General features: G+C 40.9%; 1 protein-coding gene across 2 annotated transcripts in view; it reads left to right on the top strand.

Moving 5' to 3' along the window:
• The first annotated feature begins 1,209 nt into the window (after window positions 1–1,209).
• The window catches only part of IFNAR2 (interferon alpha and beta receptor subunit 2), a 52,150-nt gene continuing 41,518 nt past the window's right edge, over window positions 1,210–11,841 (top strand). Inside the window, exon 1 of one of the 2 annotated variants that reach the window (XM_056826062.1) lies at window positions 1,210–1,587. The gene's annotated coding sequence lies outside the window, so the exon portion shown is untranslated. The remainder of the gene's footprint in view (window positions 1,588–11,841) is intronic. The other variant, XM_056826061.1, reaches the window with a different exon arrangement.

Raw genomic sequence — 11,841 nt, 5'->3', positions numbered from 1 at the left:
AAATCTATATAAAACCCTATTGACTTGGGTATTTGAATAATTGGGAATATTTCCCTGGTGACCACCTTATATTTGATTTTAAACCCAAGACACTGTAGTGAAACATATTTCTGTGGTCAAATTTACTCACCCTCTCATATCTATCACAATTTATATCTTCCACTATTTTAATCACTATAGTTTAAGACCTCAACCATTTTAAATCTCACACATCCAAAGCTCTTTATAACTGAGGTAGAAACCCAGGTTTTGACCTTGTCACAGGAGAGGTTGGAAGGTCCCACTTCACCAGACAATAGACATCCACTTCAGGTGGGAGGTAGACCCCATCCAAAGTCAAGCTTTGAACTTGGGACCTTCAGCTTGTGAGAACGACTGCGCCAAGGCTGAAGTGGATGTCTATTGTCTCGTGAAGTGGGACCTTCCCTCGGGGGAAACCTCTCCTGTGACAAGGTCAAACCTGGGGTTTCCACCTCCCAACTAAATAAACTGGGGACTTCTAGATTTCCATATTGACATAACTTAGCCCTATACCCTACCTTTCCTTTTGAATCTTCTTATACTTTTTGTCCCCTTGTCATACTCAGCAATGCAAAGGACACTGGCTTCCTTGCTATTTCTTGAACAAAGCAATCATTTCCCACCTCCCAGAATTTCCCTGGCTTTCCCTTATGCTCTCCCTCCTGGCTTCCTGGGATTCCAAGTCCCAATTAGCATTTGATCTCTCCTCCCTTACCCCCAGCCCCTTCAATAAACTCCAGGAGCTTATCACTAGTGGCAAGATGGAACCTAAAATCTGGTTTGTTGTTCAAAGGCCTCATCATCTGGCCCCTCCTACCTTGCTGGTCTTCTACCTTACGCCCACCTACTCTGCTTTGCCCCTTGCCGCTCCTTGCACAAGGCACTCCCAAGTGCCCACTCCAGACATTTTCACTTTGGAAAGCTTTCCTTTCGTGTCCCAACCTTCTAGATTCTCTATTCCTTCAAATCCCAGCTTCAAGAAACTCCTGGCCATTCCCTCTGTTGGTCATCTCCAACTTACCTTGTATGGACGCCCTCCATTAGACCCTGGGCTCCCTGCTGCCTTTTGGGTTGCTTTGAATATACACAGAACTCGGCCCCATAAGTGGTCTCTTTTGCACGGTGCACATTTCCGACGCACCCCAGAACACTACTCCTCCCTCGCCACTTGGGGGCTCAATGAACATTTTTCAAAGACTAGCATTACTGTCATCATTTCCTCTCACTCCTTGCCCCCATTTCTCCACCCTCGCCCGCTTACCACCCACCTCCGCCCCCATTTTGGCTCCTTCCAGGCTCTTTTCACCTCTTGTGGATTTTCCCCCTTTGCGCAACCCGGAGAGAACGGAATCTGGGACAGGCATTCAACTCGGGATCCGAGGTTCCTCCCTGCTGCCCACTGCACTGTCCTCACTCGGACGGCAGCCCCAGCCCCGGGCCCAGCCCCATGAGCCCTTTTCCCGAGCTCATCCCCCTCACCCCCAATCTCTGGCATCCCCAGAAGAGGACAGAGACCCGGCCGAGGCCGTGATGGAACCGAAAGAGCCGAGATTCTGCGCTGCAAAGGTAAAACGAGGGTTGGGGTTTCTTTTCCTATGGACAAAGAGAAAGTATCTAGAATCTCCGGTAATACAACCTCCGCTCATTTGAGAGATCAGGCCAGAAGATAATCAGTGAGTGAGCAATTAGACACTGCTGTGCGCTAGAACTCTCCCCCCTCCCCCCCCCGCCGAAAAAACGCCAAAACCTGCCCTCAAGAAGCTTACTTGGGGTTCTAATGCTATTTATTCATTTATTTTACCAATTCCATGTAATAAATTTCCACATGAATTTTCCAAATGATTGTCTCCCTCCCCCTTCCCGGAGCTGGCAAGCAATTCAACCTGGGTTATCCATGTATTATCGCAGAAAACATGTTTCCATGTTATTCTTTTTTTTTTTAACCCCTTGCCTTCCGTCTTGGAATCAATACTGCGTATTAGTCCCAAGGCAATGGAGTGGTAAGGGCTAGGCAATGGGGGTTAAGTGACTTGCCCAGGGTCACACAGCTGAGAAGTGTCTGAGGCCAGATCTGAACCTCCCATCTCTAAGCCTGACTCTCAATCCACTGAGCCAACCAGCTGCCCCCTCATATTATTCATTTTTGTGAGTGAGTAATCTCTTAAAATGAAAACCCCATAATATAACTGCTCTGCCCCCAAAATGGAAAAAATCAGACACTTTCATCTGTATTCTGACACCAACAGTTCTTTTTTTTTAACATTATTTTATTTGGTCATTTCCAACATTATTCACTGGAAACAAAGATCATTTTCTTTTCCTCCCCCCTTACCCCCCTAGCCTACGCGTGATTCTACTGGTTATCACATGTGTTCCTGTTTCTAACCCATTTCCATGTTGTTGGTATTTGCACTAGAGTGTTCATTTAGAGTCTCTCCTCAGTCATTTCCTCTCAGCCCCTGTAGTCAAGCAGTTGCTTTTCCTCGGTGTTTTTACTCCCACAGTTTATCCTCTGCTTGTGGATAGTATTTTTTAGATCCCTGCAGATTGTTCAGGGTCACTGCATTGACACTAATGGAGAAGTCCATCACCTTCGATTGTACCACAATGTATCAGGCTCTGTGTACAATGTTTTCCTGGTTCTGCTCCTTTCGCTCTGCATCACTTCCTGGAGGTCGTTCCAGTCTCCATGGAATCCCTCCACTTTATTATTCCTTTGAGCACAATAGTATTCCATCACCAACATATACCACAATTGTGTTCAGCAATTCCCCAATTGAAGGGCATCCCCTCATTTTCCAGTTTTTGGCCACCACAAAGAGTGCAGCTATGAATATTCTTGTACACGTCTTTTTCCTTATTATCTTTTTGGACACCAACAGTTCTTGCTCTGGAGGAGGAGAGCATTCTTTGTCTTAAGTCCCTGAGAACAGAAGGTCCCTTTAAATGGGAATGTACATCGAGGGGAATGGGAAAAGGTCTCCAAAAGGTGGCATTAGAGCCTTGAGGGGAAATAAGGACTTTTTTTTTTAAACCCTTACCTTCCGTCTTGGAGTCAATACTGTGTATTGGCTCCAAGGCAGAAGAGTGGTAAGGGCTGGGCAATGGGGGTTAAGTGACTTGCCCAAGGTCATACAGCTGGGAAGTGTCTGAGGCCAAATTTGAACCTAGGACCTCCCATCTCTAGGCCTGGCTCTCAATCCACTAAGCTACCCAGCTGCCCCCTAATAAGGACTTTTAAGAGGGATAGGTGAAGAAGACAGGACATCCCCGATTTTGAGGAATGGAAAGGAACTCGGCCACTCTCCAATCTTACTAAGGGAACAGCTCCCTCCTCCATAACATGCCCCACAAGTGTTTCCATCTTCTACTTGGGGAGACCTTTAAGGAAAGGGATATCCTCACCTCTAGAGGCAATTCAGATCACTTTGGGGTGACCATTCTACTTTTTCTGATATCAAGTTTAAATTGATCTCTTTGCAACTTCTGTTCATTTCTACTTCCTTGTCTGACTCTGGTATGGTCTCTTCCGAGCTTTTCTTTCTTCCACTAACCCGGGGGGCATATATCTTGGGCCTTGCTGGGACCTAAAGCAGCTGTTCTGGAGTGGAGTTGGTTTAGGAGACCTAGAGACAGCCGGAAGTTGTGAAGTATGCTGAGCACTTCCTCCCATGGCTGGCTGTGGACTTGGGAATAGAGTCAGATCCTTGCTCTGCGACTTTTTTACATCTCCCGACTTCTTTAATAGGAAGAATGGCAGTAAGAGTCTAATGAAGTTTCCTCAGAGGAATATATGATCACATATGTGTAACATATTGGATAGAAATGATCAATAATTCAGAATGAGGCTCTCAGTTAAACTCCCCTAATTATCCCAATTTGAAAGTGTTCTTGAAGGAATTCTCTTTGGAGAATAACATTCTAAAAGTCAGACACTAAAGTTTAGAAGTGAAATTAATAAACGGGAAACATCCATAGAAGGGCAATGAGAATGGTGAAGGAATGGTGAAGATTTAGGATGGACATTGTTGTTATTCAGTCATTTTCAGCCTTTTTCAATTCTTCCTGACCCAATTTGGGTTTTTTTTGGGCAGGGATACTGGAATGGTTTGCCATTTCCTTCTCTAGTTCATTTTATGGATGAGAAAACTGAGGCAAACAGGGTTAGATGACTTACCCAGTGTCACACAGAAAGCAGCTGAGGCCAGATTTGAAATCATGATGAATATTCCTAAGGGCAGGCCTGGCACTCTATCCATTGTACCTGGTAGTACTTGTTCTTGGGATGGTTATGAGAGTTGTATTCAGGTATTTAAAGAACCATCATGTATCACCTAAAATTAATAATCAATGCCTTTTTTTGGTCCCAGACATAAATTTAAGTAAAAGGTAATGTTTGGGGGATTATAGAAGGGAAAATGTCCTTGAATTGATGGTCCAGAGCTAAGAGAATCAAGAGACTCATTTTCACAACCTCAAACCCAGCAGGAAGAAATGCCTGAGGGGCAGAGAGTGCCCTTTTGGTAAAACCACAGATTTCTGGCCCTCTGGCCAATTAAAAGAGACATCAAGGCCAAGAAAGAGTCAGAGGATATTAGCACCTTCCCTGAAGTAGGAAGGAGAAGAGGGAGGGAACTACACACATACACACATGCACACATGCACACATGTCCACATGCATACACCCATATATGTGTATACATACATGTGCATATGTGTATGTATATGTGTATATCCACAATTGTGATTTCTTTGGTGCAGAAGAATCTGGGTGAGGAAACTGCCTCTATAAAGACTCTATAAAGGCAATTGTTCTGAAATTTATCTTGGGCCTGCTTTTGGCCCCTCGTAGTTGAATGACTTTCCTAAAATCATAAACCAATTCATGTCAGGAACAGTACTTTCAGTCAGGTGTACCTGATGCACAAAGCCAGCTCTTTATTCTCTAGATCAGGCTATGTTTCTCTTTTATTATAATATAACATTGTAGCACAGAGTCCCATAAATTAGTCACACTTTACTCAGTTCAAAAGCTTGTTTATATTTTCTGCATGCACACTATCACCCCTTGATGGTTGCTTGTCTAAATTACAGGAGTAGCAATTTTACTGGCAAACAGTGATTCGAATAAATCAACAACTTTTAGTTATTGACCAAAGTCATTTTGTTTTTATGATCCAGTATCTACCATGTGCTGGGCATTGTGCTAGGAACTGAGGAACAAATATAGATGGGTGACTGTCCTGCCCTCGGGGAGCTTCCAGAGAGAGAACTTGGGAGTGGATCTCCATCCACAGCACTTAAAGTCAGAAAGGCCCAAGTTTCAATCCCCCGGAAAACATTTACTAACCCTGTGACGCTGGGCATGTATGTGTGGTAAACACCTCTCTCAACCACAATTTCCTCATCTGAAAAATAGTGCCAACCTGGTACTTTATTGGTTGGAGCTACAGCTCTCTATTGCTTCCCTTTGTGATCTTCCTGGCTCGGCATACTTCTCTATGCCGATGATGCTCCTATCTAACTATCTTGCTCCAATTTCTATTCATCTCACCTCTCCAACTGCCTTTCAGACATCATGAGTCAGCTGTCCAGTCAACATTCTAAATTCAATATGTCCAGGGCAGCTGGGTGGCTCAGTAAATAGAGCCAGGCCTGGAGATGGAAGATCCTACATTCAAATTTGCTCTCAGATATGACTTAGGTGTGACCCTGGGCAAGTCACTTAACCCCCAATGCCTAGTAGCCCTTACCAGTTTTCTGCTTTGGGATGATGGATACTCACTATTGATCCTAAGATAGATGGTAAGGGTTAAAATTTTTTTTTCACTGTGTCCAAAAAGAAACTAGTTATCTGTTTCCCTAAAACTCTTCTCTCCACCTTCCCTTTTACGTTAGAGGGCAACACTGTCCTTCTAGTCCCTCAGGCTTGCCACCCAGGAGTCTTCCTGAATTTTTCACTATCCCTCACTGTCCCTACCCCTGATCCAATCTGTTAAGCCTGTCAGTTTCACTTTTGCAATAGCTCATTGATACCCCCTTCTCGTCACCTTATGCAGGATTTATTAAAATAGACTATTTTTTCTGGTTTTATATCACCTTTATTTCTTTTAAAAATTTTTTTTATTTAATTAGTCAATTTAGAACATTATTCCTTGGTTACAAGAGTTATATTATTTCCGTCCCACCTTTCCTGCAGCCAATGCGGAATTTCATTGGGTATTACATGTGTCCTTGATCAGAACCCATTTCCATGTTGTTGATGTTTACACTAGGATGTTCATTCAGAGTTTAAATCCCCAACCATATCCCCTCGATCCATGTATTCAAGCAGTTGTTTTTCTTCTGTGTTTCTACTCCCACAGTTTTTCCTCTGAATGTGGATAGTGTTCTTTCTCATAAATCACTCTGAATTGTTCAGGGTCACTGCATTGCCACTAATGGAGAAGTCCATTACATTCGATTGTACCACCGTGTATCAGTCTCTGTGTACAATGTTCTCCTGGTTCTGCTCCTCTCACTCTGCATAACTTCCTGGAGGTTGTTCTAGTTCCCATGGAATTCCTCCACTTTATTATTCCTTTGAGCACAATAGTATTCCATCACCAACAGATACCACAATTTGTTCAGCCATTCCCCAATTGAAGGGCATCCCCTCATTTTCTAATTTTTGCCACGACAAAGAGCGCAGCTATGAATATTCTTGCACAAGTCTTTTTTTTTATTATCTCTTTGATGTATAAACCCAGCAGTGCTTTGGCTGGATCAAAAGGGTAGGCAGTCTTTTAGCGCCCTTTGGGCATAGTTCCAAATTGCCCTGCAGAATGGTTGAATCAATTCACAACTCCACCAGCAATGCATTAATGTCCCAACTTTGCCACATCCCCTCCAACATTCATTACTTTCCTTTGCTATCATGTTAGCCAATCTGCTGGGTGTGAGGTGATATCTCACAGTTGTTTTGATTTGCATTTCTCTGATTATAAGAAATTTTATAAGAACACTTTTTCATGTGTTTATTAATAGTTTTGATTTCTTCATCTAAAAATTGCCTATTCATGTCCCTTGCCCATTTATCAATTGGGGAATAGCTTGATTTTTTGTACAAATGATTTAGCTTTTTATAAATTTGAGTAATTAGACCTTTGTCAGAGGTTTTTGTTATGAAGATTTTTTTCTCCAATTTGTTGCTTCCCTTCTAATTTTGATTGCATTGGTATTGTTTGTACAAAACCTTTTTAATTTAATGTAATCAAAATTATTTATTTTATATTTTGTAATTTTTTCTAACTCTTGCTTGGTCTTAAAATCTTTCCTTTTCCAAAGATCTGATATGTATATTATTCTGTGTTCACCTAATTTACTTATAGTTTCCTTCTTTATGTTCAGGTCATTCATCCATTCTGAGTTTATCATGGTGTAGGGTGTGAGATGTTGATCTAAACTTAATCTCTCCCACACTGTCTTCCAGTTTTCCCAGCAGTTTTTGTCAAATAGTGAATTTTTGTCCCAAAAGCTGGGATATTTGGGCTTATCGTATACTGTCTTGCTGAGGTCACTTACCCCGAGTCTATTCCACTGATCCTCCTTTCTGTCTCTTAGCCAGTACCAAATTGTTTTGATGATCACTGCTTCATAGTATAGTCTGAGATCTGGGACTGCAAGGCCACCTTCCTTTGCATTTTCATTATTTCCCTTGATAGTCTTAATCTTTTGTTGGAAGGTAAGAGTTTTAAAAATAAATATTTACTGAATAGTCAATTCTAGCTAAAATTAATATCCTATGGTCAAGTAGAAAGGATGCTGGGCAGTTAGTCATGTGCCTTTGAAAAGCAGATTTCCAATGATATGGTCTCATAAATTAAGACTATAAAAGGAAAACTAAAGAAGTACAGAAGCTATGACCCAGATCTTCCCCTGCTAGCCATATATTCCCAGGAGGTCAAAGTGAGATAGAAAGACCCATGTTCATAAAAATGTTTGTAGCAGCACTCTTTGTCGTAGCAAAGACTTAGAAATAAAATAGTTGCTTATTTATTGGAGAGTGTCCAGATACATTGTGGAATGTGAATATAATGGAATCAAAAGCATTGTTAGTAAAATTGAATATGGTGAATTTAGAGAAACATGGAGTATTGTAGAATGAAGTAGAACCAGGAAAACAATTTACACAATAGTTAAACAATTTAGTTAGAAAAATTATGATGACTTTTAGTTAGCCCTGAATAAAAATGGAAAAAACACAACTCTTTCCTCCCATCTTTGCAGAGAATGGAGAACCATAGGTGAGGAGAGTTGTTTTTCCTAAACTGAAAGGTTGTTACAACTCCATTCTAACTTCTTTGCCTATGCCTGTCTAAGAAGGAGGGGAGCTTCCTAGCTTCCCTGAGCAAACATTCCATAGTGTTCCTGGCACTCTCTCCAACCTTGTATAATTCCTCATAAGTGGCCTTACCTACCCCCACTTCCCCCCCCCAAGCCCCTCAAAATTGCCTTCCATTTTATAGCCACATACTGCTGCCTAAAGGCCAGGGACACCTCCACCCAGAAGCCAAATGCCCATATCATTGGCACTCTCACTCATCTTCAATAGTTCCCTGTACTTGCCTGTTTCCCTAATGACCATGAACACTCCCATATCTTCCCCCATCCACAAAAGCCCTCCCTTGACCCATCCATCCCAACTAGCTATCACTCCCTTTTGTGACTAAACTCCTTAATAACTGATCCAAGTGATGCTTCTCATTTCCTTTCCTGTCACTCCTTTCTGGTTTCTGACCTCATTATTCAGCTGAAATTGCTGTCTTCAAAGTACAAAAAATATTAACAAATCTCACCAGTTTTTTCTCTGTGGGGTGTCACTTATGGACTTCCCTGACCAGCAGGGTCCCACAAAGGAAGGGGCTCACCTTTGTGATGGGACCCGAGGAGAGATAGGAACTGAGAACCAGGGTGAAGAATGACAGACACGGACAAGTCAGTGGTTGGATAGGGCAGGCAACCCCTATGATATACTCCTTGATAGGAAAATATGAGTACAAAGGAAGAGGAGGTGGATGAGGAGATTAAGATAGGGAATGCAGGCTGAGATGGCTACAGCCTCGGGGAAGGAGAAGGTTAAGAGGAGAGAGACAGAGACATTGCTAGAGAGGATTAAAGATCAGAGAGAGAGAGAAGAGAGAGAGAGAGAGAGAGAGAGAGAGAGAGAGAGAGAGAGAGAGAGAGAGAGAGAGAGAGAGAGAGAGAGAGAGAGAGAGAGAGAGAGAGAGAGAGAGATTCAAGGTCGCTGCCTCTGTATTTATTGCCTTCCTCTGATTAGGGAAGTATTCTCAAGCACGTAGTAACCACGTTACACAGCATGGACAATAAGGATTGGATAGTGGGGTGAGAGTAACACCTTTTTGGGCGTGTAGATTATAACCCGCACTTTCCCGGGCGAGTGCTCTGAACAAGTTAATGAGTTTGTCTTAGGCAACAGGCCGCGTGGTCAGGTCAAGGTTACCGTCACAAACCTTATCGGTAAAACCTTATGCTTGGAGACACCGTCGCCATACAGTCATTTATGATTCATAGATGTGAATATGCTTGGGATGCTACATATCCCCCTTTTTTGTTTTTTAAAATAAAATGAAAGGTGATTGATATAGAAATGTGACTAAAATTAAAATATAAAAATCATGTAGCATCATCAATTGATGCTTGAGGTGATTAAAAGTAGATATTCAAAATATATTGCCAAAGCCTTGGCTGAAAAAATAAGTGTGATTAATGAGAATAATAAAATCTTCCTCTTTACTCATAAAGATTATTGCAAAGATAAAATGTGTTCTTAATACTAAACAATCAAAATCAAGAATGAAAATTTTCATAAACGATTAAAAATAATGACAAAAGTAATGAGAAAATAGTTTTCACTCTGATTATCCTGAATTATTGAGGTAGTAGTCCCATAGAACATAGGATAGGTGCATTAGATTATCACCCACACACAGTTAGGATTACAAGAAGTTGTCAGTGCTTTTGTAGCAAGATAAAAGATGACTGCATCTGGATATGAGGGGGAATTTCCTTTTTCTCCCTTGTACTGATTATGCATTTTAGGGATACCCGCCTAGATGCCTGCCACATGGCAATATGGTTGGACTTTGGTCCCCGAGCCACCTGTGAATGAGGCTGTCAAGCACCGTGTCCCAGGACCCCCAACCTCAGCAGCTCACATATATCCATCTCTTATGGAATATATGCCTGTGTGTGTGGCTTTGGCTATCCGGCCCATTGAGGTGTCCTCTGCATTCCCTTTTTATGCAATCAGTGATGGTTTCCCAGTATAGTCCCCTGCAACTTAACAAATGCTGTCATGTTCTTATAATTTCATTCTGTTGGGTACATATAAAGAGAAAAAATGTGCACCTTCATTGCTCAGGATTAGAGTGTTAAAAGTACTTGAAATATACTTCAAAATATGAGAAAAATGAAAACAACATAGTATAACCAAAATATTTGGAGAAAAGTGAGAGCATCAAATCAAAATTGCTCAATAGGATTAAAAATGATATTAAAATGGTATAAAAATGTTCTTAAAATTACTTTCTGTCTTATCCCCCCTTTTTTTTGAATAGCATACCAAATAGATTAGCATCTTTTACATTTTTCAAACAGTAGTGCAAACATTAATACAAATATCAATTTTGCCATAACTATGACATTTTGATTTGTTGAAGACATAACAAAAATGAAGCTAATGAAATGACTGTACATTCTGGCTGCATATTTCTTATATGAGCCTTATTTAAATCTCTGCTATAAATGAATTAATCAATATAATAACCAAGAATATAACATAACCAATGTTTGCAAAATTCATTTCACCAAACCAATGTTTGTATTAATAGAAGCTTGATTTGTGTTCTATGTAGAAGCAATTTCTACAGTTACTTGTTCATAGAGTTTGATGTAACTTATTTTTCCTAGTTGTAAATGAATAATATTCAATGTTCTTTTTCTACAATCTTATTAGTGCCAATTTTTTTCCTATTTTCAATACATACTCCAAAAAAGGAGAAACTTGGTGTATACTTTGCCCTTGCTCCATGTATGTGTGTAATAACCTATTCCATCTAGGAGGGTCAACAACTGTGCATCCACAGAGATTGTCCAACCTAGGCTTTACTTTCATGTACCAGGACGTCTTCCAGTACTTGAAGTGGAAGCTAATAGACCCCGAATCCAGTGGCCTGCCTGAATTCTGGGATTAGTGTTAGAGAGCAAGAAAGAGTTCCCTAAAGACATTACCCAAGAGATGGGGTTTCAGGAGTAATGATCAACAATGATATTATCATTTAACTACAGCAATGGCAGTTGGCTCATAATGTCTACATAGATTTTGTCAGGAATATAACCTACACATAGATGTAGATGATTTTCAATAATGTTGGTTCCTAATTAAAAATTTCTAAAGTGCATTTTGCCTGATATCTCATCCCTTTTTTAAGAGTGGTATCAGGACCATCTGTCCATTGAACATTCCTGTGCAGCATCTCCTGCATTGAGCATAATTTTTGTAGTCAGGGTTGCTAGGTTTGTGTTATGAATGAAAAATGTCTATCTCCTTTCCTTTGGAGAGTCGTACCAATGTCTATTCCCTTGGTGATAGACCAATTTTTACAATACAAGGAGTTTTACAATGCATACAAAATAAATTTCCTTTTGACATATATAACAGATATCCAAAATGAAAGATATACATTAGTGTTTGAACAATTATAGCTGTTTCGATTTAGATCCCATGATAAAGTCTTTGCAGTGTGGGATCCATCTGGT

Source organism: Monodelphis domestica, chromosome 4, assembly GCF_027887165.1.
Source record: "Monodelphis domestica isolate mMonDom1 chromosome 4, mMonDom1.pri, whole genome shotgun sequence".
Lineage (NCBI taxonomy): Eukaryota > Metazoa > Chordata > Mammalia > Didelphimorphia > Didelphidae > Monodelphis > Monodelphis domestica.
The sequence above is the reverse complement of the archived record's forward strand: the minus strand, read 5'-3'. Positions and strand labels throughout refer to the sequence as shown.